This window comes from Hibiscus syriacus, unplaced genomic scaffold (assembly GCF_006381635.1).
Source record: "Hibiscus syriacus cultivar Baekdansim isolate YM2019G1 unplaced genomic scaffold, ASM638163v2 tig00110348_pilon, whole genome shotgun sequence".
Classification (NCBI taxonomy): domain Eukaryota; kingdom Viridiplantae; phylum Streptophyta; class Magnoliopsida; order Malvales; family Malvaceae; genus Hibiscus; species Hibiscus syriacus.
In genome coordinates, this window is record NW_024062699.1 from 1,356,325 (window position 1) to 1,378,794 (window position 22,470).

The following is a 22,470-nucleotide window of genomic DNA, read 5'->3' on the forward strand; positions in this document are numbered from 1 at the left end:
TATTTATAGTTGAGTTTTAAGGACTAAACCTATAAATAACCTAATATTTTAAGGACCAGAGATGAAATTCCCATTTGCCAAGTTTGGTCACCTACCAAAGAATTTTACATTGTGTACAAGTTAGCCACCAACCAACTTGTCAACTTTGCCAACTTACCAAATTTGACAATTTGCAAGCCAAACCTAACAATTGCCAAATTTGACAATTTGCAAGCCAAATCTAACAACGGGTATATAAATATTATCTTTAATTATTCAAGGAGTACATGTATAGAAAATTACATTTAAACACGTTAAAATCACATATAACAATTTTTACACATGAACAATTACATGTCTTTGATACATACCACACATATTTTTTTTAATAAAATTCATATATTTTTCACTCATTATTTTTCATTTGAACTGCGAGCATAGAAAAGCCATCCAAACAAGGACAAAGACATAATTATATATTAGAGGATCAATTTATAAAATTTTAAAAGAATATATCATTAATAAAAAAATATCTAAAATGTCTAAAAATTTAAAATTTAAAATTTTTAGAGGATTGACCGCTCCCACTCACTCTTAATTCGATCTATCTCTACATCTAAATGGCTTACCACATTCGCAAATATGCTCCCTCTAAAACATACTTTTTTTATCAAATGAATATCTTTTTTTTATATATAATATTGTTTGAATAGTACAAATCAAACGACTTTAATAATATAAGAACTTGTTATTCTCTCTATAGATTTTGAGTTTGAGCACCGAAAAGAATACGAGTATTCGCTTCTATGTTATATTCACCTATTTATCAAAAAAAGAAGTTTAAAAATATTATTTTAATAAAATTACCGTCCTAAGCCTTTAGATATGTCATTTAAATTACCGTAAACCATTAAAATCTATTAAAAGCAATATCAATACGTTAATTGAGTAAGATACATATAATTTGAGTATCTATATTCATGCTTGGATAACGGTACCTAATACACTGTTTTCAAATAAAATAGCTAATTGATATTAAATGTTAAAGTCGCACAACAGGATAAAACTGATTATTGTTAAAATAATATTTTAATTCTTTATATTTGTTAAGTGGACATCTAAGGATAAAACTGATGCTTTTTTTAAATAAAATGATAATTAAAAAAAGAAATGCAAAAATCAAATTAATTTTTAATAGAAGAGTCAAAATACAATGCACTGTTAACCCCGATAACATTTGCACGTATGAAGCGGTAGAAAAATCCCAACTTGGTGAGGGCTTAAGGTTCGAAATTTCTGGGGGCAAAACATAAACGCTCCAATAGGGAAAACCGGTAACATTAATCAGAGAAAGACAAAGTGGAAAGACTACTGTAATTCGTCATTTTGCAGGATCCATCCCTGCAATGCTAGCTAGAAAGAGGTAGAAGACAACCCAAAGAAGAACAAAAACTATGAAAACGTAAAACAAATATACACGACTACTTTTCTTCAAACCCTAAAACACCTGATATGGTGATGGTGGTAGTGATGATGATCTTTATCGATCATGCCTTGAACATTTCGAAACTCCTCCACGTGGCAAGGGATCACGATGGGGCCTTACTGATCAAATCCAAACTCTTCCTCGGCCAGCTTCAAGAGCTGCATGAAGAGCGGGTGATTGATATAAATGACTGGGATCACGAACCTCTGTTACTCTTCCCCTTGACCCACCATGATCGCCACACACCCTTTTGTAATAATCTTCAGCTCCTCCTTTTCAATGACTATGAAAGCTGTGTAGGTGAAATTTCACACGGTGTTTGTCTCCGCTCCCCATATTTCTTTTATCTTCAACAATGGAAAGAGAAAAAAAAGAAAGAAGACACTTTTTGAAGTTGTTGCTAAAAAGACAGACGATGGTATCAAAGTCTCTTCAATTAACGAAAGGCCAAGGATGAGGTCATAGTATAAAATAGCGTTATGAGGTCATAGTATAAAATAGCGGTTGTAACATCTGTCGTTGTTGCGGTGTCGCAGTTGCGGTGTCGCGGTTGCGGGACGTTATGTAACGTGTTGCGGGCGTGATTTTTTAACGTGTTGCGGCTGTCGCGGACGGTTGTATAGTGTTTATATTGCGTCACGGTGACCTTCAAAACCGTTACGATTGCGGCCGCAATTTAATACCATGGATGAGGTACTGCAGAAATGGCGAGCTTAAAAAGGGTCAGAGAAAAGTACTCCGTTAAAGACCTGAGAACGCTGCTCATGATAATTTGAGGATAGCAGCATAACTCGCATATGAACAAGAAAGAAACAAGGGAATGGAGAAAGATGGTTTATTGGGGGTTTGTATTGGCTTGGTTAGGGAATTTTATAGGTGGGTACTTGCAGCAAAGAGTTAAAGCCTATTTGTCGACAATATTTTTGGAAATTTGAAAGTCAACTTCCCTCCCCCGTATAGTATCGTTATCTTTAAAGAAAAGTAGAATACTTTGAAGATCAATCCAATTCCAACCCAAGGGTAGGTAGGGCAAAGGTTTTGCCGAGACGGGTCGAGAGTGGCAAAGGCTTGCCCTCAATGCCAGTGGCAACAGCGGACCTTATAATTTGTGACCGCCATCTCTCCAACACGTCAGTGTTCCATTGCAACCAAAGTGGCGTTCGCTTGAAAATCACTTTACTCTAAAACCTCATTTTCTATAGAAGGCCCTTGGGTTATATTTTTTTAGTGAATTGTGTTTTTTCATTACTAATTTATCATTTTTAATTAGTTTGTTCTAAAATTTTATAACTTTAGTCTTAAGATTATTATTATTTTTATTAATTTTAGGGTAAATTTTGTATTTAACCATCCGATTATTCGAGTATTTTTATTTTAATCACTCAATTATTTTTTTCAAAATTATATCTAAAATTATGTTTTAGTTTCAATTTGATCACCTATCATTGAGTCAGACTTAGTGAAATATTTATTAACAATGAATGATCAAAATGAAATAAAAAGAATAACATTAAATATGAGATTACCAAAACGGAATAAAAATAATAGTTAATATATTAAACATGCAGTTTTCCCTAGTTTAAACCCTTCCCACATCGTCAGTACCGCCACCTCACTAAACCAAGTTTTCCCCCGAAACGACCTCCGACAAGACAAAACCAAAGCCATTAATCAGTCAGGTCCACCCTCACTCTTGTCGAACAGTCAATTTTAAGTTTAAAGCGCTCATTACGGATGACATCTTTCTTTATTTCTCCACTCAATTTCCCAATCTCCCATCATCGCCGCCACTACCAAAATCACCTCGTATTCCTTTCCAGCCTTCAACATTATCGCACCTCCCGATGCTTTTCTGATTCCGGAGATTTTGTTGGAGAACCAAGGCGTCGATGGTGGAGAAAGGGAAAGCAAAGGTGGATTCCGAGGAGGATCTCTCGGTGTCGCTTTCTAAATACACCGACGATCTAGCTGATAAGTTCTCCAAGGAGAAAGGCAGCTTCACTGTGGTTTTGTCTGGCGGCTCTCTCATTAAGTCTCTCAGGTCTTAAGATACCCTTCATTTTTCTCAAATTGATTGGCCCCATTACTAAATGTTATGTCGTAACTGGTTTTCGTCCGGGCACGAAATATTTACTTGACGGGAAAATTGATGTGAATAAATGGTTTTAAAAATAATTTGGGAGTCGCCATCGACCTTTTGAGTCAGGTAGGTCGAATACCTAAGAATTATCTTTTAACAGAGTTTTTAAGAAAACATCAGTTAAAAGATGAACTGATCTGCGTTTATAACAAAAAATTCTTTCTTTTAATAATAAAAAGGGATTTGTGGTCGGTTACGTTTAGGGAAGGATTAGCACCCCTACAACGCCCAAAATTGGTACCTTTTAATTATAAATTGTCTCTATTAATAGAAATTTAAAAATTCAAAATATATATTTAATTTATAATCCTATTATTTCAAAATTATAATTATAAGAAAAAAGAAAAAAATAATTTATATATATTTATAAATAAAATATTTATTTATTTAGAAATATCAGAAAAGGACTTCTAGGTGCCTTAAGACAGCTCTTTTCTTCGATATTAATAAATATTAATATAATAAAATTATAATTTTTTATAATATTTAATTTTAAAATACCAGAATAGGACATCCAGTTGTATTAAGACTGCCCTTTTCTTCGATATTGAAAAATAAATAAATAAATATTAAAAAATAATTTATGTAAAAAAAATATAAATTATTATTTATTATATATATTTATATGACTATATAATAATAATAAAAATAATATTTAAATATATAAACAAGTAAAATTAAAACAATAAAAATACAATTAGAACTATATATTTAAAAGCAGTAAAATAAATGAAAATTTTTAAAATTAGTGACTAAATTATAATAAAATTAAAATTAAATACCTAATTCATAATTAATCAAAATTATAGGGATTAAACATGCTATTTTCTTATTTATTAATTTAGTGACTAAATTAAAATTATATAAAATTCGAATATCAGATTAAAATAAATTAAAACATACTATTCAGATTAAAATATTAATTATTAAAATTAAAGGACTAAATCTGTTATTTACCCTAAATATATTATTTTAATACAAATGACGAAAATAAATAAAATTAAAATAAAAGAACCGAATTAAAAGGATTATAAATTGATTTAGTGACTAAAATGTAAAGATTACAAGTTAGGATGACTGCGGACGGGATTTAACCTTTAAAAAATTACAAACAGATCCCTCCCCAAAACGGCGTCGTTTGGGGAGGGCTATTTAAGCCCCCTTCATAGCTGGCCCGAAGGGCCAGCAGCTCATTCTTCTCATTTCTTCTTCTCTCTTACAAACGAGAGAAGAAGAAGCTCTCTCGGCTCTCTAGCTTCCCTCACCGGAGGGAAGCCGGTCACCGGGCGGCAGCCGTCTACCGCCGTAGTTCTCACTGCCGGCCACCGCATCCGGTGGCCGAAAAAATCTATTTTTACACCACAATGTAGATCGGACCGTCCTAATGACGGTTCCGGTGATATTTTCTTCTAAATAGCTCCCGATTGGAGCAAATCTAAGAAAGTACCTTCGATTTTCGAAGGTTTTGGTGAGGTCCGGCGGTCGTGGCTTCTTCGGTAAGCTTCTCTTCTTTTCTTTTTTTTTTGTTGTGTTGTTGCTTTCTGTTTTTTTTTGTTCTCTGCTTTTTGCTGGGTTTTTTTTGCTTGCAGGGGAACTGAGGCTTTATAGCCTCAGTGTGGCTCTCGTCGGACCGGTCTGAAGGATGAAAAGTTCGGTGAGTCACCAAAGCTATGCTGGTGACTCACCATAGAGGCGACGTGGACGATCGGGATTGTGGCAGCAGAGCTTCTAGAGGCTTCTTCGGGGCGGCTTCGTGGCATTGGTGGAGCGTAGGCAACGGACGTGTGGCCTTCTGGAACCAACGGCGGTGGCTGAGGACTTTTGGAGACGGCGACAGCAGTAGTGCTAGGGTTTAGAAACCCTAGCTGAAACCCTAAATTGGTTTAGGGTTTCCTTTTAGGTCTGGGCCGATTCTGGTTGGGCCTGGGATTTGGGCTTGTAATTTTTTAATAATAATAATAATATATATAATAATATATATAATAATAATAATAATAATAATATAAATAATATTTAAATGAAAAAAAATGAGTATCTTCAGCTGCCCCTCTTTGTTTATTCTTGTGTTAATAAGAATATAGCAAAGACGAAAAGATAATAAGTTTTTTTTATTTGACTTTACTTGATTATGATGGAGATGTTGATCTAATTCTTCTTTGGGATTAGTTCTTCTCATTATGAACATTTCCACTGGGGATGATGTTGACCTATTTCCTTTTGTGATAGAGTCATTCAAAAGATTGAATAAACTCTTCTCATTATGAACTTCTTCTTTCTCCTTCAGATGAGTTCTTCTCATTATGAACTTTCTCTGGAAAGGTTGATGCTAATCTATCTGCTTCTGTGATAGAATTATGCAAAAGGTTGAATAAGCTCTTCTCATTGTGAACTTTTTCTTCAGATGATGAGTTCTTCTCATTATGAACTCGAACTGGAAAAGCTGATCCATCAAGTGATGGATTTGAGCAAAAGGTTGAACAAATTCTTCTCATTATGAATTTCTTCTTCCTTCTTCAGATGATGAGTTCTTCTCATTATGAACTCTACCATGGAAATTTTAATCCATCAAATGATGAATTCAAACAAAAGGTTAAACAAATTCTTCTCATTATGAACTTTTTCTTCCTTCTTCAGATGAGTTCTTCTCATTATGAACTTTCTCTGGAAAAACTGATCCATCAAATGATGAATTCAAGCAAAAAGTTGAACAAATTCTTCTCATTAGATGAGTTCTTCTTATTATGAACTCTTTCTGGCAATGTTAATCCATCAAATAATGAATTTAAACAAAAGGTTGAACAAATTCTTCTCATTATGAACTTCTTCTTCCTTCTTCAGATGAGTTCTTCTTATTATGAACTCGAACTGGTAATGCTGATCCATCAATTGATGGATTTGAATCTTTGCTAAAAATCTTTGAAATTCTTGTCAAAATTCAACATGGATAAAATGAATGAAAATGCACCTATTTTTGCAAATGCCTAAATATGATGCATGAATGTTAAGTTATTTGATTTCAGATTGGTGAACTGAGTATTTCTTCAGTTGTAGAAACCCAATAAATCTTTCTTCTTCAAATCAGAGAATCTATCATCTTTGACAAATGTAGATGTAGCTATAATGTCACAAAATCTCTTGAGAATAAAACTCAATAGTATAGGCTCTTGAAAAGCTTGCATTCATGCAACATGTTGATTCTGATAACAACTCATCTGATTATGAAGTGATCTTTCAAGATGATTTCGCAGATATCGATAGTTCTTTTAATACCAAGAAAATCATGAATTCTGATTCTGATGAGGGGAGTAAACTGTTATACTTGAAAAGAAATGGGATTCTCAGAGGCTGAGGCTTCAATAGCCATGAAGATATAATCCTGATTCATCAATTGCAGAGTTGACAGATTTTATATGTACTGCTCAAATGGCTAAGGCTGCTGACGCACTTCTTCCGGTAAAAGGTAGGCAGCCATTATGCAATGATCCCAATTACAAGTAAAGGCAAAACTTGGTAGAAGAAGCTTGAAAAGAAGCTTCTTAATGAAAACGATCATGCAGTCCATCTTTTAATTCCAATGATTGGTTCTGTGGTTCCTACCGAACCAGATCAGATAACTCAAAGAACACTTCCAGAAGATGCTATGAGCACATTCATCTTCCAAATTCAATGATTGGTTTTTTGGGGTTCATACTAAACCAGATCAGATAACTCAAAGAACACTTCCAGAAGATGCTATGAGCACATTCATCTTCCAAATTCAATGATTGGTTTTTAGGGTTCATACCAAACCATATCAGATAACTCAAAGAACACTTCCAGAAGATGCTATGAGCACATTTATCTTCTAAATTCAATGATTGGTTTTTAGGGTTCATACCAAACCAGATCAGATAACTCAAAGAACACTTCCAGAAGATGCTATGAGCACATTCATCTTCCAAATTCAATGATTGGTTTTTAGGGTTCATACCAAACCAGATCAGATAACTCAAAGAACACTTCCAGAAGATGCTATGAGCACATTCATCTTCCAAATTCAATGATTGGTTTTTAGGGTTCATACCAAACCAGATCAGATAACTCAAAGAACACTTCCAGAAGATGCTATGAGCACATTCATCTTCCAAATTCAATGATTGGTTTTTAGGGTTCATACCAAACCAGATCAGATAACTCAAAGAACACTTCCAGAAGATGCTATGAGCACATTCATCTTCCAAATTCAATGATTGGTTTTTAGGATTCATACCAAACCAGATCAGATAACTCAAAGAACACTTCCAGAAGATACTATGAGCACATTCATCTTCTAAATTCAATTATTGGTTTTTAGGGTTCATACCAAACCAGATCAGATAACTCAAAGAACACTTCCAGAAGATGCTATTGGGTCTACGACACTTGTTCTTCTTGAATCTGATAAGGTGGAAATACTTATAGGTTTCCCTAAAAACCATATACAAGGATCTGTATAGAAACATGTTCCATGGTGGTATCAATGTCCTGTCTCTTTTCTCTGGGATCAATGATGCAGAGGTTGCCTTTTACTGTCTTGGCATACTTTTGAAAACAAATGTGCAAGAACTGAATGATGATCGGTTGGAGCAATTGATGAGTAGTTTTAATGGACTCAACCTTATTGTCGGTGGCATCCATTGTAACAACCTTACTGGAAGAAATAAACATCATTCATGGGCTTAAAGATTTTTGTTGGTGCATTTACTTGCAATGATTGCTACAAAAAACTGTCTCTTCTACTTCTCCAATATACCCCATTCTTTTTTAATCATGGAACAGTTTAGTTAACAGTAAAACTTGTCATCTTCAACTTTTGGAATACTGTAACCAATGCTACCCTTTATAACCAAAGTGCAAATAATAACTTGTTCATGGCTTTATGATGGTGACGATTTGCTTACTTTGTATTCCATGCCTTTAAAAGTATTAACATAAAGTGATATTCAGAAATCTTTAACTTATTTCAAAATTATGTTAATCCATAAAAGAATAAATTGAATTTTCGAAAATAAATTGAATCTCAAATAAATTGAACTTGAAATAGATAGAATTGTATTCAAAGTTATGACAAGCATAAGAATGATAAAAATTCAAATGACTCAACAAATTATTAGCATAAGTATTTCTAAATTAATCAAATTGACATAATTTAGAGTAATGATGTAAGCTTTTGTCTGGAAGATCTCAAACGTTGTCAAAATGCTTGTAGATGTGAAGTTTCTCCCAAACTGTCAAAATCTTAAGAGGATTCAATTGCCAGATGCCTAATATCAACATGCATTTGAGTCGCCCTTTCAGGTTTTCAACTCAAATCCTTCCTTTGGTTACAAGATGCCCTTTTGCGGGTTTTCACCTTGACCCCCCTTTTTTCCTTTTTCTTTTTCTTTTTTTTTCTTCTTTTTTTTTTCTTTTTTTCAATCATAATATTTCTTGACAGAATCCGAGTTTATTGGATTTCTCAAAAATTTTCCATCCATTTCTGCCAAGATCAATGCTCCTCCGGAAAAGGCCTTTTTCACAACGTATGGCCCTTCCCAATTAGGCATCCATTTCCCACGGAAATCTTTATGTATAGGCAAGATCTTTTTTAGTACTAGATCACCCTCTTGGAATTCTCTTGGATGAACTTTCTTATCATGAGACTTCATCATCCGTTTTTGATACATCTGTCCATGGCAAATAGCTTTCAATCTTTTCTCCTCAATAAGGTTCAATTGATCAAATCTAGCTTGGGTCCATTCGGATTCATCCAATTTTGTTTCTCTCAAAATTCGAAGCGATGGAATCTCAACTTCAATTGGTAAGACTGCTTCCATCCCGTAGACTAAAGAAAAAGGTGTTGCCCCTGTAGATGTTCGAACAGTAGTTCAGTATGCATATAAAGCAAAGGGTAACTTCTCGTGCCAATCTTTGTAAGTTTCAGTGGTCTTTGTAATAATTCTTTTGATGTTCTTATTTGCTGCTTCAACTGCCCCATTCATCTTTGGACGATATGCCACTGAGTTTGCATGTTTGATCTTAAACTGTGCACAAAGTTCGGTCATCATTTTGTTGTTTAGGTTCAGAGCATTATCTGTAATGATCCTTTCTGGTAGGCCATACCGGCAAACTATCTCTTTCTTTATGAATTTGCAGACTGTGGACCTCTTAATATTGGCATATGAAGCAGCTTCAACCCATTTGGTAAAATAATCAATTGCCACAAGGATGAAACAATGTCCATTCGATGCTTTTGGTGTGATTGCACCAATGACATCTATTCCCCACATAGAAAACGGCCAGGGCGCTGTCATTACATGTAAAGGAGATGGGGGTACATGAATCTTGTCTGCATATATCTGGTATTTATGACATTTCCTTGCATAATCAATGCAATCTGTGTGCATGGTAGCCCAATAGTATCCATATCTCATTATTTTTCTGGCCATGGAAAGACCATTTGCATGTGTTCCACATATTCCACTGTGTACTTCTTCAATGATGCTTCTGGCTTCGCTGGTATTTAAACATCTCAATAGCATTTGATCATTGCTTCTTCTATACATAATCTCGCCATCAATAAAATATCCAGCAGCCATTCTTCTCAAGGTTCTTTTATCAATTTCAGATGCATTTTGTGGATAACTTTGATTTTTGATATATTGCAGGATATCATAATACCATGGTTTACCATCTACCTCTTCTTCCACACTATAACAGTGTGCAGGAATTTCATATACTTGCATTTTGATTGGCATCATATCAACTTTCTTAGTTGCCTGAAACATAGCAGCTAATGTAGCCAAAGCATCTGCCATTTGATTTTCTTCTCGAGGGAGATAATTGAAGGTGACTTTCTCAAATTCTTTCACTAATTTGAGGGTAAAATTTCGGTATTCCAACAATTTGGGATCTTTTGTTTCCCATTCTCCTCGTAATTGATACACCACTAACGATGAATCTCCATATATTTTGAGACATTTGATTTTTCTTTCTATAGCTGCTTTCAATCTCATGACACAAGCTTCGTATTCCGCCATGTTATTGGTGCAAAAGAAATCCAGTCTACTTGTAAAGGGATAATAAATATTTTATGGAGAAATTAACACTGCCCCGATTCCTCATCCCAAGGCATTGGATGCTCCGTCAAAGTAAAGCTTCCAAAATGCTGATAATCATTTGATACACGACTGGCCAGAAAATCAGCTATGACACTTCCTTTTATCGCTTTTTGGTTGACATATACAATATCAAACTCAGATAATAACATTTGCCATCTAGCCATTCTGCATGTCAAAGCTGGTGATTCCATTAAGAATTTCAAAGGATCAAGTTTGGATATCAACCAAGTAGTATGATATAACATATATTGTCTGAGTCTTCGAGTAGCCCACACCAAGGCACAACATAATTTTTGTATTGGTGGATATCGAATTTCACAATCAGTAAATTTCTTGCTCAGATAATAAATAGCTTTTTCTTTTCTTCCAGATTCATCATGCTGCCTAGTACACATCCCATCGAATTTTCGAAGACTGTCAAGTAGAGAATTAACGGTCTATCAGGCATTGGTAATACTAAAATGGGGGCATTGGATAAATATTTCTTAATAATATCCAAAGTTTCTTGACATTCATTATTCCAGACTTCAAGATTGTTCTTTCGAAGTAATTTGAACACTGGATCACATTTGTCAGTTAATTGAGAAATGAACCGAGATATATAATTTAATCTTCCCAAAAAGCCTCAAACTTCTTTTTTTGTATTGGGTGGTGGAAGATCTTGAATTGCTTTTACTTTATCTGGATCAATCTCGATTCCTTTTTTGCTAACCACAAATCCCAAAAGTTTCCCGGAAGTTACCCCAAAAGTGCATTTAGCGGGGTTGAGCTTTAATTGATACTTCCTCAATCTCTGGAAAAGCTTTCTCAAATTTTGAATATGTTCTTCTTCCGTTCGGGATTTAGCAATCATGTCATCTACATATACTTCAATCTCTTTGTGCATCATGTCATGAAACAAAGTTACCATGGCTCTTTGATACGTTGCCCCTGCATTTTTCAATCCAAATGGCATCACTTTATAGCAGAATGTGCCCCACATGGTTACAAATGTTGTTTTTTCCATGTCTTCAGGATTCATTTTTATCTGATTATATCCTGAAAAGCTATCCATGAATGAAAACCATGCGTGTCCTGCAGTATTGTCCACCAAGGTGTCTATGTGAGGTAATGGAAAGCTATCTTTCGGACTAGCTTTGTTGAGATCTCTGTAATCCACACACATTCGAACTTTTCCATTTTTCTTCGGTACGGGAACAATGTTGGCTACCCATTCTGGGTATTTGGCTGCCTGTAGGAAACCTGCATTAATCTGTTTCATTACTTCCTCTTTGATCTGTAACAACATTTCTGGCTTAATTCGCCTGAGCTTTTGTTGGACCGGTTTATATTCTGGATTGATTGGAAGCTTGTGCATCACTATATCTGTACTCAAACCAGGCATATCTTGATAAGACCAGGCGAAGATATCTTTGAACTCTTGAAGAAGATTTATCAATTCTTGTTTTATCTGGATTGTTAGAGTAGTACCAATTTTCACCTCTTTCATTTCTTCATATGTTCCCAGATTCACAGTCTCAATCTCTTCTTTGTGGAGTAGAATTTGTTTGTCTTCTTTTTCTACCAATCTTAATAATTCAGTAGGAACATCACATTCTAGTTCATCCTCACACCCATTGATTTCTTCCAGACATATGGGCTGCTCTAAATTTATCTCTTGATTAAATTTAGGAATAAACATGCTATTAAAGTTGTGACACCTGCAAATTTAAGTCGGACATATTTACGAAAGAATATAGTAAATTTATGAAATAAATCAATGTAAAAATGTAAGAAAATGTAAAGAATGATTGCCATCTGAAAATTTCAAAGAAAATTTCTTATATTTAACCTAATTTCCTTTACAAGATAACAAAAAGTTTTCATACTTTTGAGCTAAACATAAAGATTAGTTCTGAATATTACTCTGCGTTAATATTAAAAACTATAGGAAGGTCTTCAGTGGTCCAATTGTTGAGTGTTTCTCCAGGAAAACATGGGCGAATCCTATCCAAGTATTTGCCAGTCTTGTTGTCATTCATGATCATGTTGATAAATAATCCATTCATAGCTTCTTCAACTATGCTTTGATCTTTCGTCAACTTTTCTTCTTTAAAGGCCTCAACAAGCTGTTGTTCTACATTAATTGTTCCCCTGATCTGAATGTGGTCTTCAATTGTGGGAAAGACATGTGTTTCCAAAGGATTTCTTCCCCTTTCAATTTTGCCTTTCTGTCTTCACACCTTCTTTTCATCTCTTTGTTCTTTTGCTGAAAATTGGGCTTAAATCCAAGCCCAAAACGATCTTTCTTCATCTTTATACTTACAGGAACTGAAATCCCTTGAAGATTCTTTCTTAAACATTTCCCAGCTTTAGCTCCGATGCCTAAAGTTTGTCGTACCGTCATCTTGGTACAATCAGATAATCTAGGATATGAAATTTTGCTTCCTTCTATAATAAAGGTTGCATTGACAAATTCAAGAGCTCGGAAAGAGCATTCAAGAGCATCATCGTTGGTTTCAATATATGGAACATCACTTGTTACAGATGCAATGATTTCTTCTTCAGCTCCGACGCATATTAGTTGTCCATCAACAACAAATTTCAATTTCTGATGTAATGAAGAATGAACGGCTCCTGCTGAATGAATCCATGGCCTCCCTAATAAACAATTATATGTAGGGTGGATGTCCATCACCACAAAGTCAATATTGTACACGACTGGTCCGATTAACAACGGTATTTCCATTTTCCCAAGCACCTCTTTTTGAGTACCATCAAAGGCTCGTACTACATTCTGATAACTCTTCATGTGTGATTTATCCACAGGCATTCTTTGAAGTGTGACTAGAGGCATCAAGTTGAGAGCAGATCCATTGTCAATCAATACTCCTGGCAAAACATGACCATGATAATGTGTAGTGATATTCAAAGCTTTTACTGACCCCATTCCGCCTTCAGGTATTTCATCATCCGTGAACGTTATGTAATTGTCAACGGCTATATGTCCCACAATTCTATCAAGTTTATTGAGGGATATATCTTCAGGGATAAATGTTTGATTAAGCATTCTCATCAAAGCATTTCTATGTGCCTCTGAATTCATCAATAAATCAAGAATATAAATTCTCGCTTGTTGTTTATGTAGTTGTTCAACCACACTATACTCACTATGTTTCAAGAATTTCAAAAATTCTTGAGCTTGTTTTTCTGTTACAGGCTCATTGAATACTAGAGGGGATTCATCATCAAATACTTTTTGGGGTATTACCATGGTTTTTCCTTTTGCTTTCACTTGTTCTGAAGCATTGGATGTTTCGGGAGAGTAACATCTCCCACTTATTGTAAAGAATCCGACTTCACTTACTGCTTCAGACGTCGAACCCAGACTCTGTATTTTCTCTTCCGTTTTTTCTAGAGAAACAGATCCTCCTACCATTGAAACATTGGTAGTATAATTCCAAGATACTCTGCGAGTATCTTTATATGGAAATGGTAGAGGAGTGGTGATAACTACTTTCGGCTTTATTGGTGCAGGAATTACCGTAGATGATTTCACATTAATGATCACAGGATCATTTGTTCTTTGACTAGGTTTAGAATCCTCTGATGAGCAAACATCTTCTTCTTTTTTCCCTGGTTTTTCTTCAAAGAATTCTATCTCTCTGTTATTCATCAATTTTTGTACCAAATCCCTAAACTCAGGACATAGTTAAATTTCATGCCCATTCTCTTGATGATATTCACAACAATTCTTGCCTTCATTATGCTTTGTCCTGAATTGTTGTGGAATTATACCGGCTAAAGAGAGTTGTTGGAATACCCAAACAAAAGGAGATTTAATTTTAGAAATGTCAGTTTTTGCTTTCTTTCTGTTCTCTTCCTGAATTGCATTCACGTTTTTATCTCCATGATTTGGCAATGGATGATTGGATGTAGATGGTGAATTGAATTCCAACTTTCCAGTGTTGATCAAATTTTGAACTACCCTTTTGAATGCCAAACAGTTTTCAATAGAATGACTCGTAATTCCTTCATGGTAAACACAGTGTGCCTTTACATCATACCATGGAGGGAATGGTGGTTGCATGGGAACCAAAGGATAGGGCCGTATGACATCTGCTTTTAACAGCAAATCATAGATCTCAGCATATGGTATTGGTAAAGGTGTAAAAGACAACCTTTCATTTTCCTTTCGAGATCCTCTGGACTCTGCTCGATTAGTGTTTGTTTCCTCTTTCTTAACCCTTGGTTGGGTTATGGTAACACTTTTCGATGAATCCTTGTTATAAGAATTTGCATTGTTGATTTCATTCTCTTTTTTCTGGTACATAGGTCTTTTGGAACTAGACCCCTCATTTGATTCAATTTTGCCACTTTTCAAGACATTTTCAATGAGTTCTCCAGAAATGACCAAATCTGCAAAATTTCTGGTTGCATTCCCCATTAGATGATTTAAATAAGGAGCTTTCAATGTATGGACAAATATTATTGTGGCCTCTTTTTCTGACAAAGGTGGTTGAACCTGTGCTGCCGTGTCACGCCATCTCTGAGCATACTGTCTGAACGTTTCGTTATTCTTTTTCTCCAAATTTTGGAGAGTCCATCTATCAGGGACCATGTCTGTTACGTGGTGGTACTACTCTAAGAATGCTTTAGCCAGATCTTTCCAGGATCTAATGTTGGCTTTGGTCAATTGAGTATACCATTTTAAAGCTGGTCCTGTCAAACTATCTTGAAAGCAGTGAATTAACAATTTCTCGTCTTTCACATATCCTGCCATTCTGTGACAAAACATAGTAATGTGAGATGAAGGGCATGTGGTACCGTCATATCTATCAAATTCAGGAGCTTTGAACTTGATGGGGAGGATTAGGTCTGGAACCAAACTCAACTCACTAGCGTCAAACCCATAGAATGATTCAGTTATTTCCACGGATTTCATTCGTTCTTCTAAGCTCTTGATCTTTCTGGTCAATTCTTCATTTACTTTTTCTTTTTCATTCAGCTCATTTAAATCTAGGATTAAATGCTCAGTATTAAAATCCCCTATTTTCACATCTGATATAAGTGGATTTTTGCTTGAAGATGCAGGATCCACTTGTCGATTTTCATGTGGTTTGGCTTCTTGAAATGCTGATGTGCGAGCATTGATTTGTATAGGTGTAGTACCAGAGTGATAAATTGGTTCTGGTGGAAAACCTAAAGGATACATAGGTTCTTGGTCGAAAGATACAGGATTTTCATGCATTTTTCCAATGATAGCCTGCCTTTTAAACATGTCTTCTATTTTCTGCATCATGCTGTCTTGTGAATTTGCAATACTGGCTTCAATTTTCTCCAACTTCATTCTCATTTCTGCTTGTTCTTTATTATGATGTTCCTCAATACGTTGTATTTTATCCTCCATAATTCTCTTAGTAGCTTTTCTAGTACCGTAGTGATGTTGTATTTCTCTTTTGGCCAGAATAACTGCGATTGAAAAATATTTTGATATTATTTTTTCCAAATTTTAATTAATTTTTTATCTTAATAATAAAAATTATACATAAAGAAAATCATGAAATGAATAATGAATAATGAATGTATGCAAAATGCATGTATGCAAAAAGGTATTGATCCCAAAAAGTTAACTGTCATAGAACAACTTTCATCGGCATACAAAAGTTTCTTTATAATAGTTCATAACTACAGATAAGGCGTAGCTTTCCTATTAAGCTCTATAATTTCTTTCATTAGCCATGACACCTTCTTTCCGAACTTAGAAACTGGATCAACGTGATGCTCAATTATTTTAGCTTCAACAGCTAGTTCCCCAACATATCTAGCATCTTCGCTCATTTGTACCATGGCCTCGAATACCATATTACTTCTTTCTTCACTTCTTTCTACATAGAAATCAGTTGACTTTTGCCATTGTTCATTAGTTCCTTCAAGAGTTTGCTCTAACTCAGTGATTCTGACTTGACAATTGTGCAGAATTTTTTCAAGATCTCTAATTCGTCTTCGTAGTGAAGCACTTTCCTCATTACTTTCTTTGAGATAAATAGGTCATAGACGAACCTTTTCTTGAAATAATGACTCTTCAAGTTGCAAAATGTAAGTATTAAACTCTGCATTTTTGTTTCTAGACTGATCCAGATCTTCTTCAAGTTTTGTTCGTGCTTCTTGCATTCTTTGATTAAGCTTCTGGATTTGAACATTCTTGTTTCTGCATCTTTGCATCCAATTGCTAGCCACTTCTTGCTCTACCTCAAGTTTGGTGTTGAAATTCTTTCTTTCCAGCTCCCATTTTTCTTTTTCAATATTGAACTCTTCAATCTTTTGGCCTCTGACTTCAAGTTCGGCAATCAGCTGGTTCATTTCAGATTCAAATCCCTTGAACATGATATTTTTCTCACCTTCAAATTTATTAAAGATGTCATTCTTCATCTCTTCTAAATCTTTGGCTCGATTCCTTTCTCTTTGCATTTCATTTATGATCTCGCAGTGTTCAGCTTTGTGTTTTATAATTCGCTCTCTTCTGTCAACCTCAAAATCTTCCATTTTTTGCTTTTCTTTCTCAAGGCTTTTGAGTAGACGGCTATTCTTTCCTTTCAGATCTTCAACTCGACTTTTCTCGATATTCAATTCTCTAGTCATCTGTACTGTTGATTGGCTTGGTCCTGATGCTTTCCGGGATTTATATAACTCCTGGTAATTTTTCTTTAATGCTCTAAATTCACCATCAACTTTTTCTTTGTTTTCTCTCAACATTGCACATTGTGATGAATGAAAGTCAATGTCAACACCCAACATAGCTTTATCTCGTTTCATTTGCTCTAATTCTTTCGACCAGCCTTCTCTTTCTGCTTCAAACTCAGCTCTCAGGATTTCAATCTCTGATGGAACCACCTTAATGCGATCTTCCATAGAGATATCCTCATTTTGATCTGGTAGAGGAATATTTTCATTTTTCCTGATAGATCTCCATTCCTCATAATCAGGAGTTAGCATTTCTTTTGCTGCTTTAGCTCGGATACAAAAAGTTGTTTTTCATGCTGTAACAGCTTCCATGATATTTCTTTTATAATTTTTGCTATGGAATGCGAACTCAGATGAATGTAATCCAGCGGTGACAGGTACAAATTGACGACCTTCATACTGTCTTATGACCAGAAGTGGTGCATATCCAATTCCTCCCCACAATCCGAGCAGCATTATCCAGTTGTAATCACCACATTTGTAAAAGAATTCCCTTTGGATTTGCTATGGGGCTCGCCAAACAATGTCATTGCTTTGCAGATTTCGAAAGGCATTAATCCACATATCTTTCTTAATTTATTTCGGCCATTCTTGCTCCAGAAATTCTTTTAATGGTGAGTAATCCGTATTAAAGCGTCGGTATGAAACCTTTTCTGTCCTCCAGAAATGGCTACGGATCCAAACATATAACAATTGGGTACACCCTGAGAATCGTCCACCTCCTAGCTTTCTACAAGCATTTAACGATCTGAAAGTCTCTGCTAGAATTGTAGAAGCTGGATTAATCTTTTTTGGTAGCTGCTCAAACAAATCTACTACTGCAGCTTCAATATATCCCAATACTTTTGGGAAGATGACCATACCATACATACTCAGAGCAAATAGATCGAATCGTACTTTAGTGTCTGGATGACTCTGAATAAGTTCTTTAATGTTGGTCCAAGCAATGCCTTCGCTTTCGCCTTTTTGTTTTGTATGGGATGCCACCCATTCTTCTCGTACCCCGGCAATCTTTGCTAATTTAACTCGAAAGGGTTGAGTTTTAATTGACTTTGAATAAATTCGATTCTCCAAAGCCCCTTCTATATGTAGCAAAGTTGTGTACTCTTCAATAGTAGGGACCAAGTCCTCCTTATTGAGAGTGAAGCAATTGTACCCTGGATTCCAGAATTGAATTAGGGCTCGAAGTAAGTCATCATCAGCTTCGACATAGAGCAAATATGGGATGTCTCCATAAGTCTGATAAAACTGTAACTTTTTGTTTGAGTCCCAACTTTCCCAAATGCTTCGCAAATCTTGCATGTCATTTCTTTTTAGCGAAACTGGAGCATAACTGACCAAGTCCGATACATAATCATCTTGCAGACTGTCTCCTCATTGTCTTTGTAAGTCCTCAGCCCACTGTCTTACTTCTGAGTTTAGAATTATTTGATTTGAACACTTTTTATCCATGGATGAAGGCTTTCCAATGAGACAATTAACACGAGGATCAATGCCTTTTATCCTGTATGATGCTATGCAAACAGAAAAAATAAAGAACACACAAAAAGAAATGAATTAGTTTACATAATAAAGAAATTTAATAATAATATCTACCTAAATATCTTTATTTAAACATGCTTTTTCATAATTATTTAAATTTACATGTAATTAATCAGTAAGAAAATAAATAAATAAATTAAAAGGAAAGTTAAAATTCATTTCTCCTGTGTGTACACCTATTTTGGACAAAATTTCAGCATGGCTTCAGATCGGAAGAGTTTCTAGGGTTTATTATATGCAAGGTTTCAGATCTAAGAATAAAGGTATCCGAATTGTCCTTGTTAGTGCCCCCTTGGGTTGCTAACCCTCAATCCTAGTCCATCACAGACTAAAGTGGACCGAGTTCAATTCGAGGGGATACATTTCTCTATGCCTGACACGGAGAATAAATTCTCACGAAGACATAGAGCATATGAACCCCAAAAGTTACTTGTTAGGTCTGACACAGAGAATAAATTCTCACGAAGACGCCGCTTTCACTCCCACTTAAAAGGGACAAACTCAGTTATAGAGCTTTATGTTATGTAATGCAAGTGTTGTGTGTGAGGAGAAATGTTCAAACCTCTGACAGAAAAATAAATAATGAAATAAAATACTTGTAAATAAAATGAAATATTAATAAGAAAATATATAAATATTATGAAAATAATAAGTATATAAAAAAATTTGAAAAGAAAGAATTATAAATAAAATATATGAATTTTTAATTTATAATTAATAGAGACAATTTATAATTGATTTTAAAAGTTTGACCAGCTTCCCCAGCGGAGTCGCCAAGCTGTCGTAACTGGTTTTCGTCCGGGCACGAAATATTTACTTGACGGGAAAATTGATGTGAATAAATGGTTTTGAAAATAATTTGGGAGTCGCCATCGGCCTTTTGAGTCAGGTAGGTCGAATACCTAAGAATTATCTTTTAACAGAGTTTTTAAGAAAACATCAGTTAAAAGATGAACTGATCTGCGTTTATAACCAAAAATTCTTTCTTTTAATAATAAAAAGGGATTCGTGGTCGGTTACGTTTAGGGAATAATTAGCACCCCTACAACGCCCAAAATTGGTACTTTTTAATTAAAATTGTCTCTATTATTAGAAATTTAAAAATTCAAAATATATTTAATTTATAATCCTATTATTTCAAAATTATAATTATGAGAAAAAAGAAAAAAATAATTTATATATATTTATAAATAAAATATTTATTTATTTAGAAATATCAGAAAAGGACTTCTAGGTGCCTTAAGACAGCTCTTTTCTTCGATATTAATAAATATTAATATAATAAAATTATAATTTTTTATAATATTTAATTTTAAAATACCAGAATAGGACATCCAGTTGTATTAAGACTGCCTTTTCTTCGATATTGAAAAATAAATAAATAAATATTAAAAAATAATTTATGTAAAACAAATATAAATTATTATTTATTATATATATTTATATGACTATATAATAATAATAAAAATAATATTTAAATATATAAACAAGTAAAATTAAAACAATAAAAATACAATTAGAACTATATATTTAAAAGCAGTAAAATAAATGAAAATTTTTAAAATTAGTGACTAAATTATAATAAAATTAAAATTAAATACCTAATTCATAATTAATCAAAATTATAGGGATTAAACATGCTATTTTCTTATTTATTAATTTAGTGACTAAATTAAAATTATATAAAATTCGAATATCAGATTAAAATAAATTAAAACATACTATTCAGATTAAAATATTAATTATTAAAATTAAAGGACTAAATCTATTATTTACCCTAAATATATTATTTTAATACAAAGGACTAAAATAAATAAAATTAAAATTAAAGAACTGAATTAAAAGGATTATAAATTGATTTAGTGACTAAAATGTAAAGATTACAAGTTAGGATGACTGCGGACGGGATTTAACCTTTAAAAAATTACAAACAGATCCCTCCCCAAAACGGCGTCGTTTGGGGAGGGCTATTTAAGCCCCTTCATAGCTGGCCCGAAGGGCCAGCAGCTCATTCTTCTCATTTCTTCTTCTCTCTCACAAACGAGAGAAGAAGAAGCTCTCTCGGCTCTCTAGCTTCCCTCACCGGAGGGAAGCCGGTCACCGGGCGGCAGCCGTCTGCCGCCGTAGTTCTCACCGCCGGCCACCGCATCCGGTGGCCGGAAAAATCTATTTTTACACCACAATGTAGATCGGACCGTCCTAATGACGGTTCCGGTTATCTTTTCTTCTAAATAGCTCCCGATTGGAGCAAATCTAATAAAGTACCTTCGATTTTCGAAGGTTTTGGTGAGGTCCGGCGGTCGTGGCTTCCTCGGTAAGCTTCTCTTCTTTCCCTTTTTTTTTTGTTGTGTTGTTGCTTTCTGTTTTTTTTTTGTTCTCTGCTTTTTGCTGGGTTTTTTTTGCTTGCAGGGGAACTGAGGCTTTATAGCCTCAGTGTGGCTCTCGTCGGACCGGTCTAAAGGATGAAAAGTTCGGTGAGTCACCAAAGCTATGCTGGTGACTCACCATAGAGGCGACGTGGACGGTCGGGGTTGTGGCAGCAGAGCTTCTGGAGGCTTCTTCGGGGCGGCTTCGTGGCATTGGTGGAGCGTAGGCAACGGACGTGTGGCCTTCTGGAACCAACGGCGGTGGCTGAGGACTTCTGGAGGCGGCGGCAGCAGTAGTGCTAGGGTTTAGAAACCCTAGCTGAAACCTTAAATTGATTTAGGGTTTCCTTTTGGGTCTGGGCCGATTCTGGTTGGGTCTGGGATTTGGGCTTGTAATTTTTTAATAATAATAATAATATATATAATAATATATATAATAATATATAATAATAATAATAATAATAATAATAATATAAATAATATTTAAATGAAAAAAAATGAGTATCTTCATGTTACAAAATCTTGGTTTTCTTTATTCTGGGTATGATCTTCTGAGAATTGCTGTCATGAAATTTTTGAAGTTTCAGTAAACTGGTGGAACTCCCATATGTTGATGCGGTGGATTGGTCAACCTGGCATGTTTTCTGAGTGGATGAAAGGGTTGTTCCTAAGGATCACGATGACAGTAACTATAAGCTAGCTTTTGATGGATTTCTTTCTAAGGTATTATCAAATAATATGACATTTCTAGTTTACTATTATAATTCAGACTGTGCATATAATCAAATTTTTTGGTTATTTATGACTGGATTGATTTGCTAATTTGGTGTGTATGAAAAGGGTTTTAGTCGTCAATTAGGGGATGAGTAGGGAGATTTTGAGTTAGCTTTTGTTGCTGTGCTTATCCCTGTTGCAAGAGCGGAAGCAACGGTTGAGAACATAAGGAACTTATATTAGAAATTTAGAAGGTACGAAATTACAAAATTTCAAGAGGTGCGAAATTTAAAAGTTATATTAGAAATTTAAAATTTTTAGTTGATGCGACCATACTCCAACATCCCTCTTGGTCCATCCCTGACTGTTGTAATGTTTTTTTCTTTGTGGCAGGTTTTCCTG

The 22,470-nt window shown here is 34.6% G+C and overlaps 1 pseudogene; it reads left to right on the top strand.

Moving 5' to 3' along the window:
• The first annotated feature begins 1,491 nt into the window (after positions 1 to 1,491).
• LOC120120903 lies at positions 1,492 to 22,181 on the top strand (annotated as a pseudogene).
• Positions 22,182 to 22,470: the final 289 nt, after the last annotated feature.